This window comes from Furipterus horrens, unplaced genomic scaffold (assembly GCF_987537825.1).
Source record: "Furipterus horrens unplaced genomic scaffold, mFurHor1.1.pri manual_scaffold_7, whole genome shotgun sequence".
Classification (NCBI taxonomy): domain Eukaryota; kingdom Metazoa; phylum Chordata; class Mammalia; order Chiroptera; family Furipteridae; genus Furipterus; species Furipterus horrens.
Window position 1 is genome coordinate 139,367,254 of NW_028327177.1, and position 19,413 is coordinate 139,386,666.

General features: G+C 41.5%; 1 protein-coding gene across 1 annotated transcript in view; it reads right to left on the reverse strand.

The window, feature by feature from the left end:
- The window catches only part of MAP4 (microtubule associated protein 4), a 129,900-nt gene that overhangs the window by 109,578 nt on the left and 909 nt on the right, over window positions 1-19,413 (reverse strand). The window lies entirely within an intron of this gene.

Genomic DNA, 19,413 nt, shown 5'->3' on the forward strand with positions numbered 1-19,413 from the left:
TCTCTAGTTTCAAAATGCCCTTTATATTTTTAATTAGAGATGCACTAATCCAAATATAGAAGAGATATTCTGTTTTCAATTAGTTCGTCACATCTCAAAGAACGCTTACGCCCAGCTTCCAACCCCAAGTGTATCCCGAGCTCCTTTATCATTCTAATCTCTCTACACGTGGCCAGCGAGAGTGCACAGGTCCTGTGCCAAGGGCCTTTCACCTCCTCCGGCTTATCAGTGCTATCCTATCACACAGAAAACTCACACTCCTGCCCTAAACATACCACAAAGTCAGGCTCATTGTGCGGTCAGCCTGCCCAGCAGGCCTTTGTTTCAACAAATACTTTAGGCATTACAAACTACTTAGGAAGAAATGATCTCATCCTACTGATCCAACAGCAAACTTCATCAAAAAGCTTTTTGTTACAAGCTGTGATAACCTAGGAAACCAGATCTATTTTTACTATTTGGGCAACAGAAAGGAAAAAAGAAATCATAGGGAAAAAATCAGCTCACATATTGACCATTTCTAAAAAACCACTTATTCTACAGAATTTTCCCCTTCCTTTGGCATCTCACTACAAGTGAACAAAAAAAATTGTTAGAATTATTTAATGCCAGCTTTTTTTTTTAAATCACTGTAACAATTTTTTAATTGTAAAACTTTAAACTTCATATTCTAGTCCCAATATTGAACCTACGTTGGGTCTGATCTGTATGAAAAAATAAGGATTCCTCTCCAGCGTCATCTCTACATTGACTGAGTGCGTATATTCCAGATACTCACCACTTCACACATGTTAATTCGATTACTATGTTGGACAATTCTAGTATGTAGGCATGTTGTTATCCCCATTTAAAATGAGGACACCAAGGCACTTAAAAGGTCAAATAACTTGCTTTTTCTTTTTTTTACAGCAAGTGTGAGGCAGAGCTAAAAGATCAGTAAATACACTGAAAAGCCAGAAGCAACACAAGCGCTCTCCCACCACCTCCACCCGCGACCCCCCAGACATCAGCACTGAGAGGCAGAATAGTGGGAACCGGCTGGTATACAAGCCAATGCAAAGACTTCTCTTGCTCTGTGACAATAAGATGTTCCAGATGGGGAAGGGTTAAGACAAAAAAAGATGTAGGGAAAAGGGGGGTTTTTTAAAAGCAAAATCTTGGTATTACTGCACTATTTTCAAAGGATTTAGGAAGCATAAGCAATCTAGTCTCTTAAAGAGTTCTCTGCTGGGAAGAAGGGATACTCTGTCTGATTCCCCTAGAGCTTACATGAAATAGCCCCCACACTACAGTCCCTGATTCTAAATCCATGCTCACCCAACATCCCTCCCATGTGGAATAAACCAAGACGGGCTGAGTTGGGGGGCGGGGGGAGGAAAGCACCAGGAAAAGGTGGCACCCTAATCACTCAAAATCAGTCTCATTGGCAAAGTCATTCTCTCAAGTTAAAGATTATAACCTAGATCCTGAAGGCTGGTAACCAGTTCGCTCCCCTCACCAACACCACTACTGACCTCATCCCCAAAAGTAACCTCTTTCAATGTCTAGTGAAGAAATAAAACTGTCATCCATTAGCATTCCTCATCTATTAACTTTACACCACTGCTACTTTTTAAATTCTTTTAAAAAGATGGTATTCATCATAGACTATATATCGGGGTACTCAAAGCACACGGATGTGCTCGCTCTCTGTCTGGCATACTGTCGACGATGGGGCCACAGCCATGTTCCTTGACACAGGGTACGCACCTCCAGACCCTTGCCCACGCAATTCCTCCTGCTTGGGTGGTCAGTGATCCATCTCTGCTCCAAAACACTCAGGAAATACAAAATAGATCAAGCCCAGTACTGTTTAGAGTGAATCATCCTAAATTAGCATGTGTGTCAGAATGCATGGCAGAATCAACTGGCTAAAGGTGCCTCATGTAAATTGCAAACACAATGACCTACAGCAAAGACAGGGAATAAAGCTAACAATCTCTTCTGCTTTATGGACCAGCTCTCTGACACTCCAAAAGTGAATGTTGTCCTAAAGTAAAACAAGACAAAAAGACGGTTACAAAGCCAACGGACAGATAGATAAAGGCTAGAGTTAGAACACCGGCCTGTGGTCCCGGCTGGGTAGCTCAGTTGTTCAGAGTGTCGTCCCGATACACCAAGGTTGCAGGCTCAGTCGCTGGTCAGGGCCCATAAGAATAACCAATGAGTGCATAAATCAGTGGAACAAGTCCCTGTTTCTCTCTCTCGTCTCCCTTCCCCTCTTCCTCTCTCTCCCTAAAAGTCAATAAACACTGGCCTAGAGCCTAAAGCTTCTGAAGACAAAAATAAAGTTTAACCTGAAATGCATAAAGCTTTCCCCAGATGTCAGCTGACCTCCCCACCCTGTCTTGGACTCCAAACAGGTACCAGTACATTCGGTGAGGACAGCAGCACAACCACAGAACATAATCTGTACAGGAAACAAACTCCAGTACCCAGAGGTCTGAGGAAAGGGGAAAGCGTCCCCGGACGAGGAAAAGCTGTTACAGAAGCCCTGACCCCTCTTCATCCCCTCCCGGCTGTAGCGACACCCTCAGGGGCCGCATCGGAGTAACATGGATGAGTGGACAAGTACATCATACCCTGAATCGGAAATAATTCGTTATTCTTCCTCTTCAATCCTAAAGTAATTCCTTCTCGCTCAATAACCAAGATGCCATTGTTCTGTTTCACCTTTTCAAGAACCCCCTCAGCTATCCCCATCTCTATGAAAGCCTGCACGCTCCGCTGGGCTTCTAGGCCACCACCATTAATTACCCTTCATAAACTCCTGTTACCCTTTCTAAGCCACGAGCTCAAGAGCAAAGATTTTCGGCGAACTGTGGGTGTCCCCCAGCACTCATCCCAGTTCCAAGAACATGGCAGATACGAAATAATGTAAAGTAAAACACGTGGTACATTCTTCTACTTGAGGTCTTCAATTTCTCTCTTTTGATCACAACCCACAGGGGGAAATTCATTTTATATAATGACCCATATTCCCCCACATTTACTTACACATACACATATAAATGAAACAGAAATTTGATGAATCAATACTAACCCTTACTATGTAAAATGCATTGATATTTTCTGTTCCTTTTTTTTTTAAGGGGCTGCCTGCAACTTACAATTTGAAATTTTCAGTTCTGGTAACAACTATCTCTTAAGAGAAATAGGTACAATATTAAAAACTATTTTCAAACTTCAGTGTAGAAATCCCCTCGGAAGATGGTTTAAAGTACATTACAGAGTTCTGTTCCCAGAATCTGGTTCGATGTCTGGGTAGATGCCCAGGAATCTGCATTTCAACACAGTCCAGCTGGTTCTGATATAGATACTTACCAGACACATGCCTACATGATCTAAGGTGTAGTTTCAAAAGTGAGAGTTTCAACTCTTCTTACACTGAAGTACAGGTTAACCAAAGTATCTGCAAGAGGCTGCTGCCTTGCCCTGGCCGGGGAACTAGGTTGGCTGAAGAATCGTCCCGTACATCAAAAGGCTGCCGGTTTGATTCCCGGCCAGGGCACATGCCTAGGTTTTGGGTTTGCAACCGATCAATGTTTCTCTCTCAGATAGATGTGTCTGTCTCTATCTCTCTCTCCTGACCCTCCACCCTCTTCCTCTCTCTAAAATCAATTTAAAGAACATATCCTCGGGTGAGGATTAAAAAAAAAAAAACTATTAAAAAGAAAAGAGGTTCTTGCCTCGCTAATAGATTGGTTTTTAATCTAAAAGCTGGGTTAACAATCCTTTTATAGCCTTCCTCTAATGCAACCTGGTAAACCATGAAAGTCTAACTGTTCCTCTTAACTATGGCTCTTCTAGCTCTTTGCACCAAGAAAAAAAAAAAACAATGACATGAAGGACTTGAAGACCAGTCACACTGACCATACAAGTGTCATATATAGTTCCAGTCTGGAACACCTAAGTACAGGTGGCCTAAAAAGCCTTCACTAACAGCTCAAAGTCTGACCACAAGTGCTTGAAAGCCAATGCTGAAATAGAGCTTTTCTAAGAGCACCCTACAATCTACAAGCCTCCATTTCTCGTAAACAAGCCAGTATGAAGATCCTTCATTGCTGAAAGTTTTAAATTCAACAAAGTCCATATTAAAAGAACACCAAACACTTGCAATGAGCAATCCAAAAATGAAATTAAGAAAACAATTCCATTTATAAAGACATCAAAAAGAATACTTAGAAATAAAATTTAACAAACCAAGTGCAAAATTTACACTCTGGAATATACAAAACTCTGGTGAAAGAAAGGACCTGAACAAATGGAAAGACATCCCATGTTCATGGGTGGGAAGACCTAATATTGTTAATACGGTAAGATACCCCAAACTCATCTACAGATTCAATACAATCCTAATCAAAATCCCCGCTGGCTTCTTTGCAGAAATTGAAAAGCTAATTCTAAAATTCATATGGAAATTCAAAACAGCCAGAATAGCCAAAAAAAAAACAAAACAAAAACTGAAATTAAAAGAACACACAGTTAGAGGAGTCATACTTCCCAATTTCAAACATACTACAAGCTACAGTAATCAAGACGATGTGGCCCCAGTATAGTAAGTACAGACATAAGGACAATGGAACAGAATAGAAAAGTCAAAATGTGCAGGGGCCAGTCATGGCTGATATACTGTGTAAACTTTGAAATGTGTCATTTAACTAAAGCACCGTAAAGGAAACTTATGCATATCAGAACCATACGAAGCAAGGACTCCCTGTATATCAAATCACAGAATCTTTCAATTTTTTAATCCTCACCCAATGATATGTTTATTAATTGTAGAGGGAGAAGGAAGAGAGAGAGACATCGATGGACAAGAGAAACATTCATTAGTTGCCTCCCATATGCTCCCCAACTGGGGAACAAACCCACAACCTAGTATGTGCCCTGGCTGGGAACTGAACCTACAGCCTCTTGGTGTATGGGATGACGCTCCAATCCACTAAGCCACCTGGCCAGGGATCAAATCACAAAATCGCGGCAATTTTAGAAAACTCCTTCAGGGTAATCTAACGAGAGAGTGTATGTGGACCCTCGACGTAGCTGACCGGTGGCCATCCAGTGATGCACACGACTTTACAGGGTGGTCTGATGATTAGAAAAACAAACCCTCAAACTAGCATAAGGGTCATATGTACAGGTTCTAGAATCAGACTGCCTGACTGCCCATCCTGGCTTGTCCTCTGTCCACCCTGGCAAATTATGTAACCTCTCCATGACACAGCTTCCTCTTCTGTAAAACAAAAATGTTAGACCTGCAATCATGGAGTTATTACGCGAGTTAAATGCCAGGTGAGTCCATAGGGTAGTTACTATATCTAGCACATAGTAAGTGTTCAGTAATAATTACCTCTATAATTAATCACGTCACCAGCATGACTGGAGAGGGCATGGACTTCCTTATTGATCCTCACGTGTCTCGGTTCAAACCCCCCTCCCTCACCTGGAGGCCGCCCCAGCCTAGCAGAGCTCTCCGGTACAGTCTCTCACCCAGCTCTGCACGCGCTCACCCTAATTACCCTCCTCAACCCCAATCTGATGCCTGTCCCCTTGCCAAAATTCAGTCAAACGCTGTTAGGTAGGGCAGAACAAAGTCACAGTCCTTGTTCTGGGGTGGGAGGGAGTCGTGGTCGCCCAGAGCAGGGTGTCAAAGACAAGCAGGGTGAGGAAGGAGTTCATGTGGTGAGCTGGGCTGGCCCAACTTATGTAACTTACAAGGAGTCAGAAGAAACCTACCATTTTAAAAGCTCAAATGAATTTCACAAACTGAGGAAACATAAATAATAGTCCAGAAAGGAAGAATTAAGCTTACCTTTAAAAAGGCAACTGAACCACCACAAACAAACACAGTGACAATACACAACACACAACCCTGAGTCCCTGGGAACAGTGTTTCGACGTCTGCTCATCTTGTTTTCTCGGTGTCATTCTCACTGCACCCACTTTCAGGAGAAAATTGCCTTGGGAATGGTGGTCTCTCTTGAACTTGACAACAAAGGGAACACCTGGTGAAGCCTAAGCACCAGCTACGGAAATATTAGGTATTTGAAAAAACGCTGATCCTTGAACAACCTATCTCTGGTTTCCCCATCCCTTAAAAAACACAGAGAGAAAGTAAAGTATAAAAGCTAGAAGGATGAAAGAGAAAAGAAAAAGACAAGAACCAAGAAAATGGCGGACATTATTAACTCTAAAACGAAAACTAAAACAGAGCTGCTCCTGCAGCTGTAACCTGATCAGGAGGCACTCACACGCTCCCATTACAGCGACACAGAAGAGCCACACGATAATGGACCAAGCCGTCACCTCCTTGGTATTACAATGTCATACATTTGCTTTGAATGCTGTGCCTCCTAACCACAGGGAGTTCAAGTATTAAGATATATTTGGCAACGTCTAGTATTTAAAAACCAAGTAGAAGTCATGAAAGAAATGACCAGGCAAGGCTTCATGGAACTGTGCAAAGAACACACACTTTATAGGCAGATCTAGATTTGAATCTTTTTATTGGCTCGGCAAACTTTGGGCCCTCATCTTCCCCGACCTCTATCATCCCCAACTTTATACAGGATGTGACAAAAGTAGCTTTATAGTTGTGAGTACACAAAAACACAGTTTAGCTTTCTATTATTATTTATTTATTATTGTATTATTTTCCATGTGAACAACTGTAAACCTACTTTTCTCCTGCCCTGTCGTCGGCAGCCGTCTGTCTCGTGAGACGATGGTGTAGCTTCTTAAGAGTCTATCTGCACCGCCGAGAATGGCTGTGCAGTCCGACTCGGGAGTGACACGGTATCTGTCTCCTCCCGTGTTGAATCGACATCTTGCGATGACGCTGGAGTGTCCTCTCCAGTGGAGCTGAAGCTACAGAGCCTGGGCAGGGTGATATGGAGGGTCTGCTGTTGCCCATGCAGCAGATCCCCCCTCTCTTCGCAGCTGAAGGGTCCAAGGGAAAGACGGAGTCAATACAGCTTGGCTTCAGGTGCGCCGCAGGAGTTGCCGGTGTTGACTACAACGTCAAACCGCCTTAGGGACTCCGGCTCCGGATTTTCTGTCGGGGTTTACTCCCTTAGCCTTTCCCCTGAAGAGGTATGCCGCAAGGCAGCGGAGGTTTTTTGGAGTCAGAGTTTTCCTTCTCTGATGTGCCCTGACTGGAAGATCGAACCAGCGACACTTAGCTCGCAGGCCGACGCTCAATCCACTGAGCCAAACCAGCCAGGGTATTCAGAAGAGTACACCTACATTATTTCTTTTTTTTGGTTGCACTATCAAGCAGCTTTAATTTTTTAATTTCAGCCTTATTGAGATATCATTGACATATAAAAGGATAGGATATTTAAAGCATAAATTGACATACACGGGGAAAAAATTGGAGGGATGAGGGGAGAGAAGGCAAACATCATGGATTCACATTTAGTCAGATTGAACAGAGGGCATCACACCCTCCCTGCCTGGTGTGGCTCAGTGGGTTGAGCACCAGCCTGTGAACCAAAAGGTCGCTGGTTCAATTCCCAGTCAGGGCACATCCCTGGGTTGCAGGCCAGGCCCCCAGTTGGGGTCATGGGAAAGGCAAGTGGTTGATGTATCTCTCACACATAGATGTTTCTCTCCCTCTTTTTCCCTCTCTCTAAAAATAAATAAATAAAATTTAAAAATAAGTAGATAGATAGTATAATTTCTGAAAAGCACGATTTCAAAACACATGCACACACACGCACACACGCACACACACATCCTCGGCCAGTGGGCCACACCATAGCCAATTACCAATTTCATTTCTAGGACTGTTGAGATTTTTTTAAGAGACTTTCAAAATGATTGTCATTAAAAATTTCTTTGAAATAAACTATAAAATCAAACTCCCATGAACATTCTTTTATATGATCATTGATTTTGGCAGAGTAGAGGGGTTAGGGGAGGTAACACAGTCAATACAGCTATGTGCGGTCTACCAATCTAGACATTTATCATTTATGAAATAATTAAGAATCACTTTAGGTCAACAATTTTCAACCAATGTGGCACAAGAATTTTTAAATCATGCAATACCGGACTATGTGCTAAGAGTTCAGAAGCACTGACTTCTTTTCCTTTACTGTCAAATTTCAAAAAACAACCACAGCCAACACAACAAGAGCCCTTTGGTGTGAATGAATCAAAAGTACAACTTCCTTTTTTCAGCTCAGCAAGAAATATGACACAAAATATAATGCGTATATTTTTTGGTGTGCCACAGAATTTTAGTAATTAGTTTATGTCAAATGAGCCCTAGGGGACAAAATCACATCTCTTTCCCCATTCCCACTGAGGACCACCACTATGACCATCAAGTTCATTTGAGAAACTTTTTTTTAATTCAGATTCTGCCACTTCACACCCAACAGAATAGGTATATCAAAACAGATCGTAAGTGTTGTCAAGAATGTGGAGCGACCAGGACCTTCATATACCGCTAAAGGGACTGAAAAATGATATGGCCACTTTGGAAAACAATACGGCAGTTCCTCAAAAGGTTACACAGTTATCACATGACCAAGCAATTCTATGCCTAAGTACATGAAAACAGATATTTGCACAAAAACATACACCTGAATGTCCATAGTAGCATTATTCATAATAGCCAAAAACTGGAAACAGCCTAAAGGTCCATCACCTTATGAACAGATTAAACAAAAGGTGGTGTGTGTTCACAAAACAGAACATTATGTGACCATAGAAAGGGATGAAATACTGATACATGCTAGGACACGGATGAACCGTGAAAGCATTCTAAGTTAAAGAAGTCACTCACAAAAGACCACATACTGGATGGTTCTAGAATATACAAATCTCGTGCACCAGAAAGTAGATGAGTGGTTGCCTAGGGCTGGGCAGTGGAGTGGGACGGGCATGAGATAAAGGGAGTAAGGGGGTGATGCCTAAAGAAGGAAGGGTTTGGGGGGGGTCTAGTAAAAATGGTCTAAAATTGATAAAAACCACTGAAATATAGACTTGAAATGAGTGAAGTGTACAGTATGTGAATTACACCTCAAACAAAACTATTTTTAAAATTGAGATTCTGGATTCAACTCAGATCTAATGAGTTAGAAACCAAAGGCAAGAAGCCACAGCTACTTTAAAAGGCCCCCCAGGTAACCTAGTGGAACTGGTCTGGGACGTGTGGGCCCCACTGCCAATCAGTGACACACATCCCAAACCACAAGCGAGAGAGACAGGCAGAGAACACAGAGCTTGCTGAGCACGTCTCAATGGTTAACTGCTTGTAAAAGTATATGAAAACTGGTAAGCTGGTAATGTTTCCATTTTTCTAAACCTTATGTTTATAGTATTATTTATCACTTAATATATTGTAATAAAAACCATGTAAATGTGGTCTCTCTCAAAATACCCTGTCCTGCACTCACCCTTCTCGTGGTGACGTGAGGTGACACACTGCCTACGTGATGAGATAAAGTGAGGTGGAATTTTCCATTTAATAGTTTGCGCTGCGGCTGACCATGGGTATCTGAAACCACGGAAAGCAAAATTGCAGAAAAGCGGGGACTATTGTATTGGTTTTGATTTGACTTACGCTGCAGCTATTCACAGCACATGAAGGGAAAGATCCCACAAAGTGGAAAAAATTAAACTGAGTATTAATTTTTAACCAGACCTGTTACGTGACTCTGGGTCGCTAATACCAATCTATGCCTTGACCAGTGTGGCTCAGCTGGTTGGGTGTCCTCCCGCAGAGCGAAAGGTCACCGGTTCAATTCCCAGTCAGGGCACATGCCTGGGGTGCAGGTCCCATCAGCCTAAGAGAGGCAACCTATCGATGTTTCTCTCCGTTTCTCCCTCCCCCCCCCTCTCTCTAAAAATAAATAAATCTTTTTTAAAAAAGCCCACTCTGTGAACTCTAAACCTCCCGATAAATCTGCACATCTAGAAGTGTATTATACAGCAATCAGAAAAAGCTCTTTTGTGGCCAAAGACTCAAGTCTTCCCAGCTTATGCTTTGCAAATCCCAGCAGAAAACAAACGCTGGGTTCACTGAAACAAACACTGTCTCCCGTTTCCTCCAAGGAAAAACACGGAAGCCCTCACTGCCCCTGATCTTCTGAACAGTATAATGACTTCCCTACAATAAAATGGAAAACAGAAACAAAAATTTTAATCAAATTAGCACTTGTAAAGACATGTAGATACTTTTACTTTTAAACTTAAAATCTAAGTACCCACGCAAGTACCCAGAGTTTCTGAAACCAATGGCTAAATCTGATTACTTCAGACTCCCTTAACGAAAAAGCGATCTCTAAATACTGAGATTCACGGGAAACAGTACAGCCTTTATTTGTACAGGAACTATCTTTCAGGAACTTAAAACTAGGAGGGTAACATATACCAATGATCTCCAAAGCATACGTAGTACAACTTAATAGATACCACCAAAAAATGGTATTTTCTCTAAGTATTTATAGACAAAGAATGATGCTTACAATATAGTGAAGTGGATTCTTAAATAGTATAAACAATTGTTAATCACATATGAATTCAGGAAAAATAATTAAAAGGATATATATCAAAGTATTGTTATTCTTTTATACTTTCTGTATTTTCTAAATTTTCTTCATTAAACCTATATTGTTATAAATAGAAAAATAAATGTCATTTTAAAAACAACTATATAAAACCCCTCTGCTTCTGGGAAGATGGAGAAGACCTACTTTTCCCTACTCCTCCCACTAGGTAGAAATAAAACCCTGGACGTCATCTATATAAAGCAAACATAAGAATCTGAAAGGTGGGAGATGAAGACAGAAAGCCTAGGGACTTTGGAAACCGAGGAATGACGCACTGATGAGCGCCCTGAGTTTTCTCTTTGTCTTCTGCATCTAAAAATTGGAGGTGGCAAGGCTGGCAACCCAGTAATGCCTAAGAGTGCACACGAGAAAAAAACCAACAAAATCAAGTTCTCTTTATTTAGCCAAAGGACCAGGAAAGGGGCAGCCTCGCAAGACAGAACCCTTTTAGACAGTAATCACTCGATTTCAGTCACACAGCACGGAAAAGACTGTGGCCCAACACCACCAATCCAGCAAAGGCCAAGTGGGGAAGTGAATTCTTCCATCTCTGCAGGGGCACCAACACCTCCTCCAGGGCACAGTCAGAGAAGGCCAGGGAAGGGAGCCAGGCCTTTCGTGCCAGCAGACTGATAAAACAAGGCGCCCACAATGCCACGGAAGACCACTGCAGAAACTAGGCTATACGTCCACCTTATTGTATCAAAATAAATGGCATTTCTTTAAAAACTAAGCATACAACTACCATACAACCCAGCAACTGCACTTTGAGGAAAGCCGCTAAACTGTTTTCCAGAGCAGCTGTACCATTTCCTGTTCAATGTTTTATATCAATACCCTAGTTGTTATATTGTTTTGAAAATATCACCACAGGGAGAAACTGGGTAAAGGGCACTGAGGATCTCTCTTATAACTGCATGTGAATCTATAATTATCTCAAAGTCAGAAGTTTAATTTTTTTTAAATGTAAAAATTATATTAAAAATGAACATACAGCCCTAGCTGGTATGGCTCAGTGCATTTGGTGCCAGCCTGCAAACCAAAGGGTTGCCGGTTTGATTCCCAGTCAGGGCACAGGCCTGGGTTGCAGGCCAGGTCCCTGGTTGGGGGCATGTGAGAGGCAACCACACATTGATGTTTCTCTCCCTCTCTTTCTTCCTCCCTTCCCCTCTCTCTAAAAAAATAAAATCTTTTAAGAATGAAATTAAATTTATATTTAAATGAACATATACAAAATATTTGGATTTCTTAAGGCAGGACTATGAGTTACATAGCCTTTAGCACCTAACCAAAATCTAGACTATAGTAGACATTCAATAAATACTATTGAATTAGATTGAAATAATCAGCAATTCTACTTTCATCACATGCCAGATGGCTTTCTTCTTGATAGGCTCTAGATGATCCCTGTCTCTGCAAATGTGACTCTTAAAACTGAACACAATACTTAAGGTATAAAGTACTATATTCCTCTATAAGGATCCTTATATTTTTAATCCCAAGAATCTATCATTTATATGCTTCTGACTGTACCAAAGTCAACAAAGCAGCATTCAGAAAACTGTTTCAAAGCATATTTAAATGATAACTATCTAGCTCTACTAATTAAAATTAATTAAAAGAACCTGAATTCTTGGTTATGGGTCAGTTCAACAAAGCATCCTTTAACTACATAAGGCATTCATTTCAATCCAATTAGTCATTTAGAACTCTGCACAATCTGTAAAGCATTTACAGTCTATATCATGACACTATAATTATAACTTGCATAGCACTTATATTATATATCATGACACTATTATTAAAATAAGTGTCATTTCTGAAGATTTTACAACTTATTTTTAAAAATAACTTGCAGCACTTATCACAATGCTATGTACCTAGAAGATGTATACATTATACATACCTATGGCATTAAATTCAACATAGTAAAAAGAATGCTAGAAATTAAAGTTCAAGTCCTGACTCAGCTATAAATTTCGTAGGTGACCTCGAAGAAAACCATTATTCTGGGCCTCAGATGGTTCCATGAATCCATGAGTGTCATGTTTCATAGCCAATTTACTACATATACAGTCCTGTGAAACTTAAGAGGCAATGCAGTTTCCATTGAAAACACCAATGCATACCAATTCCATACACACCAAAATTATTCTTTGATTTGGATCACTAGGCAATATCTTTTCTTTTAAGATTTTTATTTATTTATTTCTTAAAGAGAAGAGAAGGGAGGAAGAAAGAGAGGGAGAGAAACATCAATGTGTGGTTGCCTCCCACACACCCCTCAACTGCAGATCTAACCTGCAACGCAGGCATGTGCCCCGACTGGGAATAGAACCGGCAACCTTTTGGTTCACAGGCCGGCGCTCAATCCACTTGGCCACACCAGCCAGGGCTCTCTGCCTCTTTTTGAAACAACCTTTTTTTTTAAAGAGTCTCTGTTCTCTACTCCCACTCACCATCTATCCCCAACCTCCCCTAAATTTTTCCCTTTTTCCTTCTTTACAATATATATCTTCTCTAAAAGCTTTAAATGTTCCCACAGCAGTCTCAACACATGGGGGTGGGGGTTACTGAGATAAAAACTATACTTATTTTACGTGTGAATCACTTATAAGTCAGAACCTACACTTGGTCATAATAAAGAATCCTATAACCTAATTTCAATCAATAACCAATAACTACCATTAGAAAGAACTAGCTGTGCCTTCATAGTTGTAAGATGGAAAGTATTTTAATTAAAATTTTCCACACACACTATAGCAGAAAATCAGAACCAAGACACAATACAAGCTGTAAGTAAGGAGAAAATAAAGCATGAAGTTCTGTGTCTCATTGCGTGCTATCAAGATCTGATTTGGCACTCTCTAGGAGAGTATTTTATTAGCCCAATCAAATAAAAATATAGAAAGAATTATAGACTTGAGAAGGCTAACAAAGGCACATGGTAATAGAATCAGGATTCCAAAAGTCGCCTTTGGAACAATGGACAGCAGGAAAATAGGAGTGTAAAAAAAGTCAGCTACACAAGTTCAGAAAGGCAACCAAAAAACAGAAATAAAAAAGAAAGGAAGTCAAACAACCAAAGACAAAAAGTTGAGTTAACAGTAGTTCTAGAAAAAACACCTACAGGTGAGCTTCGTATAGGACAAGTACAAACTAACACAGAAAAGTGGCTGTTGAAAGAAAAAAGAGCCTATTTTATGTTACAGCAGCACCGATAGAAACTAAGTGGTAAGCTCCGCACGGGCAGGGATCTTCCTGAGGTCCTTAATCTCCTCACTTCCAGGGCCTAATACAGTATCTGAATCCGACCATCTCCGACAACCTGCAGCACGTCTAGTATGATGCCCAACACAATAAAAGATTTAGAGAGGACATTTCTTCTTTGTTTTTTAACCCTCACCTGAGGACATTTTTTTCACTGCTTTTAGAGAGAGCTGAAGGGAGAGAAAGAAACATTGACACAAGAAAGAAGCATCAATTGGTTGCCTCCTGTACACACCAGGACCAGGGATCATAGGCGCCCAGACTGGGGACCGAACCCACAACTTAGGTATGAACCCTGGCGGGGAACTGAACCCACACCTTTTGGTTACGGGACGATGCTCCAACCAGCCGCGCCACACTGGCCAGGGCTAGGCCCTGGTGGGAAACTGAACCCACAATCTTTTGGTTATAGGACGATGCTCCAACCAACTGCACCACACTGGCCAGGACTAGAGAGAACATTTCGTAAGAGGTGGCTGCAAGAAAAGAACTGTTTAGTCTGGAAAAGAAAAAACGTCAGTGGGACAGAATAACTGTCACTGAATAAATGTCAAGTGGAGACTGGAGTTACAGGAAAATACTGCAGACAGCAAAATTAGAACCAGTGAATAAAAACTGCAGGGAGGCAGGTCCAAGATCATTATCAGGGAATTCTTTCTGAAATGACAAATGCACAAACCTGAAACTGATAGCCACCAGCAGTTAGGTCCCTATCTCGGGGAATACCTGCACAGAGAGCTGAAGGAATCACTTACACTGTGTGAAAAATTGCACTGGGTTATCTCTAAAATCTCATCAGATTCCATGACCCTACAAAAAGGAAGAAGTCCAGAAAAGGAATTATTCTTGCTCATAACTCTGCCAAAGATTTTTTTAAAAACTAAAACCAGCAGCTTCTTTATTAAAAGGAGCAATCCCATCAAGAAGGGGCAAAGGTTGACTTGTTAGTCAAGCTACTTGATATGAAGAGATTGTTTTGCCTGGGATCAAGCAAGCATATGTGGGAACAGGTCAATTTCAGCTACAATCACTTCCTGTTTGGCCAAGAACAAACACCTTCGCCTCTCCACTTGAGCTGAAAAATAATAATTAAAAATACCAATATTACAGGAGTAAAGTTTAAATTAGTTAACTACAAAATGCTTTGGAAATTTATGTGACCATTAAAACTGCATTATCCTACTTTACCCATATACTAGGGTTGAACAGTTAAGTAAATCTATTATAAATAACAAGAGCCACGTTTCGCACTGTCAAGAGACAGAAGTTACAAATAAGCTAGGAGGGGAATGCTAGAATGAACTCTGTGGTGCTGGGTTAGAGACAGAGACCAGTACGAACTCAAGTTTACATTTATATACTGTACAGAACTAAATAGATACGTATGTATATCTGCATGAGTATAAAGCATGTATTCCTAGCTCTGTCCCTTAAGAGGGCCTAGGAGCAGTGGTACCCCAGTAGCAATAGGTACTCCCAGTTCATTTAGGAACAAGACCCTGGTTTCTAAATATTTTTCTCCAATAAAAGAAACCAGGGTTCCTTGGAGAAATGGGTGATTCTAGGGCTGGGGTAGGAAAAATGCAAGATGAGATTGGAGCATCTTGCAACACCAGAAAGTAAAAATACTCCCCACCACGCAAAAAAAGGGAAATGTCAAAAGAACATAGATGTGAAAACAGCCAAAGCTAGAAGAATATGAGCAACAAACTGTAGTAGTGGATTACAGCCAAAGGGAAAAAAAAAAAAAAATCAGGAATCCATACCGATGTAAATGACTCAATAATGGGGGAAAGGTACAAATCCTCCTTAAAGGAGAACTCCAAATGATAAAAGTAGAAGGAATGAGGGAACCTGAAAATCACCACTAGAATAACACAAACTGCTGTCGCAGACAAGTTTCACTGACAAATGCTAAAGTCCCTGGATGACTCTGGAAAGACAAATCAGATCTTTACACAGCCTCACAGAACGCCCTCAAAACGTCTATTAATCACTACAGGTGATTTTAACATATGCTCACAAATTCATTGATTTTCAGGAAGCTAAGCTAAATTCTCTTCCCCTGGAGTGTGGGCTTGACTTGGTGACTCATTTCTAGCTTCTAACAAATACATTAACAACAACAAAAAAAAAGACACTTTAGTGAAACCAGGCAGACACAACCTTAAGTTAACGAAGTTAACATCAGTAATAAATCATATTGATATCAGATATCCCCTGATATGAGCTATGATGTGTCAGGAAGGGCATAACATCTCCATGGTGTTCTTCCTTAAAATGCAGGCATAACCTTAGGTTAATCCTAAGAAAACATCGGAAAACCCAAATTCAGTAACATTCTACAGATAACTGACACTACTCTTCAAAGGAGTCAAGGAGAAACCAAGAAACTGTCACAGATTGGAGGAAACTAAGGGAAACATGACATTTGAATGTAATGTGGTAACCTGGACTGGATCCTGTAAGAGAAAATGGGTATCAGTATGGAAAAGAACAGAAAATCAGGGGAAAATCTGTAATTTACTTAATCATAGCAAACTAATGTTGATGTCTTAATTTTGATAACTGCTTAACAGTCACGTTCAACGTTAACATTAAGGGAAGCTAGGTGAAGGGTATAGGGAAATTCCGTATTATCTTTATAATTCTTCTGCAAATCTAAAATTATTTCAAAATAAAAGATTTTTTAAGAACTGCATTTTCCTGGTAAAATTAGAAAGAACTAGGAAATGTTCTTATTTAAAGGATATTTAAATATATGGAAACTAATACGATGGGTTTTACTGTGGAAAGATTAACTTCTGTAATCTATAAAGAATCACAGCAGCCCTAATTGGTATGGCTCAGTGGGCTGGGCATCATCCTGCAAACCTAAAGGTAGACAGTTCGATTCCCAGTCAAGGCACATGCCTAGGTTGTGGGCCAGGTCCCTGGTTTGTGGGTGCGCAAGAGGCAACCAATCTACATGTATGTTTCTCTCCCACATGAATGCTTCTCTCCCTCTTTCTTCCTCCCCTCCTCTCTCTCTAAAAATAAATAAAATCTTTTATAAAAAGAATCAATAAGAGTGGGTTGAATTTGACTTTAAAGTTTAAAATTTTAATGGCATACAAAATAGTTCGCCACAGGTCTATGTGGAGAGATTTGCCTTGAGAGCTCTGAAAAAGGGATTGGGTATGACCCCTCACATATATCAGTTTGCGTTACCCCCCTTTTCACCCTAATTGTCCTCAACACTCACTCCCAGCAAGAAGTCCACAGTTACCTGGTTCTAAAAGTGTCATTTAGAAGGACAGAGTGAAATCAGTGATATTTCCTTGGTTTCCTTTTCAAACTGAAGCAACAAGATGAATTCCATTGGATCGAAATGTTCCTCTCAGATTTTCTTGCTTTCTAAGGAAAAATAAAACCTACACATCAAGTACCCAATGCTTAATATTAAGATGGAGAAGGAGGGGCGGAGTAGGGAGAAAGCAATGCCAAAAATCTGAAGTGTCAACAACGTAAGTTTACAGAGCCAAAGGATGGGTCACCAAATTCAGAAACAAGAACAGGAAGAACCACCTCTCTGACTAAAGCTTAGCCACCTCACCCTGGCCTGCGTGGCTCAATGGACTGAGCTCAGCCTACGAACCAAAAGGTCACTGGTTCAATTCCCCGTCAGGGCACATGCCAGGGTTGCAAGCCAGATTCCGCGGTTGGGGGCGTGCAAGAGGCACCCCACAGACGCATCTATCACATGGATGTTTTGCTCCTCTTCCTCACCTCCCTTCCCCTCTCTAAAAATAAGTAAATAAAATGTTTTTGTTTTTTAAAAAGCTAGGCCACCTATTTTGATATTGGTGGGAGGTTCCAACCACACAAGCCCCTTCACATACCTGGGAACATTCACTCCCACGCACCTCCTCCTACAACCAAAATAAAAACCTGCAAACGAGCACCCTTCCCTGTTCTCCAGTCACTTTGAACAAGCTTCAGAAACCTGTCCTACTCTCCCCTGAAAGCTTCATTATGCAATTAATAAAAGTGTTCATACCCTCAAAAAATTAATTAAGTAAAAATAAAGATAAGCCATCTAGACAAGAAGCTCCAGGTGCTTCCTTCCATGTCAGCAAGCAATGGAAAATGACTTTTTAATACGTAATATAAACTTACTTGTAAGTTCGAAAATTTCAACACAGGTAAGTATACGCTGGATGACAAACATATGAAGTGATGGCTTGAAAAACACAACTGAGACAGAAGGAGAAAGTGTCTGAAAGGCTCCCCAAGGCTGTCAAACATTACTATACGTTCGGACATTGAAAGGAGGCTCACTGGGCTTCTGAACCTCGATTAAAATAGCCCCTAAGAGCATCCAGTGCTCTTCATTCCAATCTTATAATCAACCGCCTTTCCTACTACTGATTAGGCTGCCCAGACACAAAGGAGGTGTCCTGGCCAGTAGATAATTAATTCCAGTTGCATACATGGCACTTAATGTTTCATCATAAATAAAATTGGTATCTGGTTTATCCGTCTCCAGTGACTTGACTTAGCATGAATAAAGTCTCAAGGCCTTGAATCACTCCTGTGTAAACCAAAAATTTCAAGTTTCTGAACTTCTGTGTAGAGGGTGAGAGAGGCCTTGGTCTGGATGCCACTTCTGCTATTTAAATATAGGTGTGACCCCTTATTCCGGTCAGTCTTGATGTCCTCATCTGTAAATAAATACAGACAACTAGTGCCTGGAGGATGGCAAGTGCTCAAAAAAGAGATAGCTTTATTATTTTTAAGCTAAATTGGAAAGGAAGAGCCTAACGTTTCACTTGACAAGGAGCAGGGACCATCCAAGGACATCCCTGCGAAAGACACCCTGCAAAGCTGAGAAGAGCGAAGTTAAAAAGTTGCAGGTCAAGTCCCCGCTGTACTGTACAAATGGAGTCTCTCGCTTAGCAACTCGAATGTTGTCTACCAAACAGCCGGCCTGTAACCGGGGGAGCATGACAACTGTTCACCCGAAATCCATGCGCTCTCGGCCTGGATGCGGGGCCGATTTATAAAAATAGCCGCCGCGGCTGCTCTTTCAATCTCTTTCAGCTGATGACCTGGCAGCGTTACCCCGCAGGCCGGGAGCAGCTGTACTGCCTCACCACGCCCTCCTCGCTGCCTCCCAGCCCGGCTGCCGGCACCCCCTCCCGTCCCTGCAGCGCGCTGCTCTCCCTCTTCCTGGGCTGAGCGAGCACATTACGAGCACAAATATCCCCTGATGCAATGCCACAAGCATCCCTGGGAAAGAGCAGAGGCAGTTGCCAAAAGCGCAGCAGCAGGGAAATGGGCGGGAGACACACACACACACACACACACACACACACACACAAGACACACGCGCGCGCGCGCGCGCACACACACACACACACACACCAAGAAAGACTGCACTGCTCTGCAGCCAGGCAGAGGGAATCGAGAGGCCCTGGGGAGCGACGCTGTAACTGACCCAGCGGAGGGACAGGAGGAGAAAAGGGGGTTTCCAGGAGAAAGCTGGGTAACACTAGTC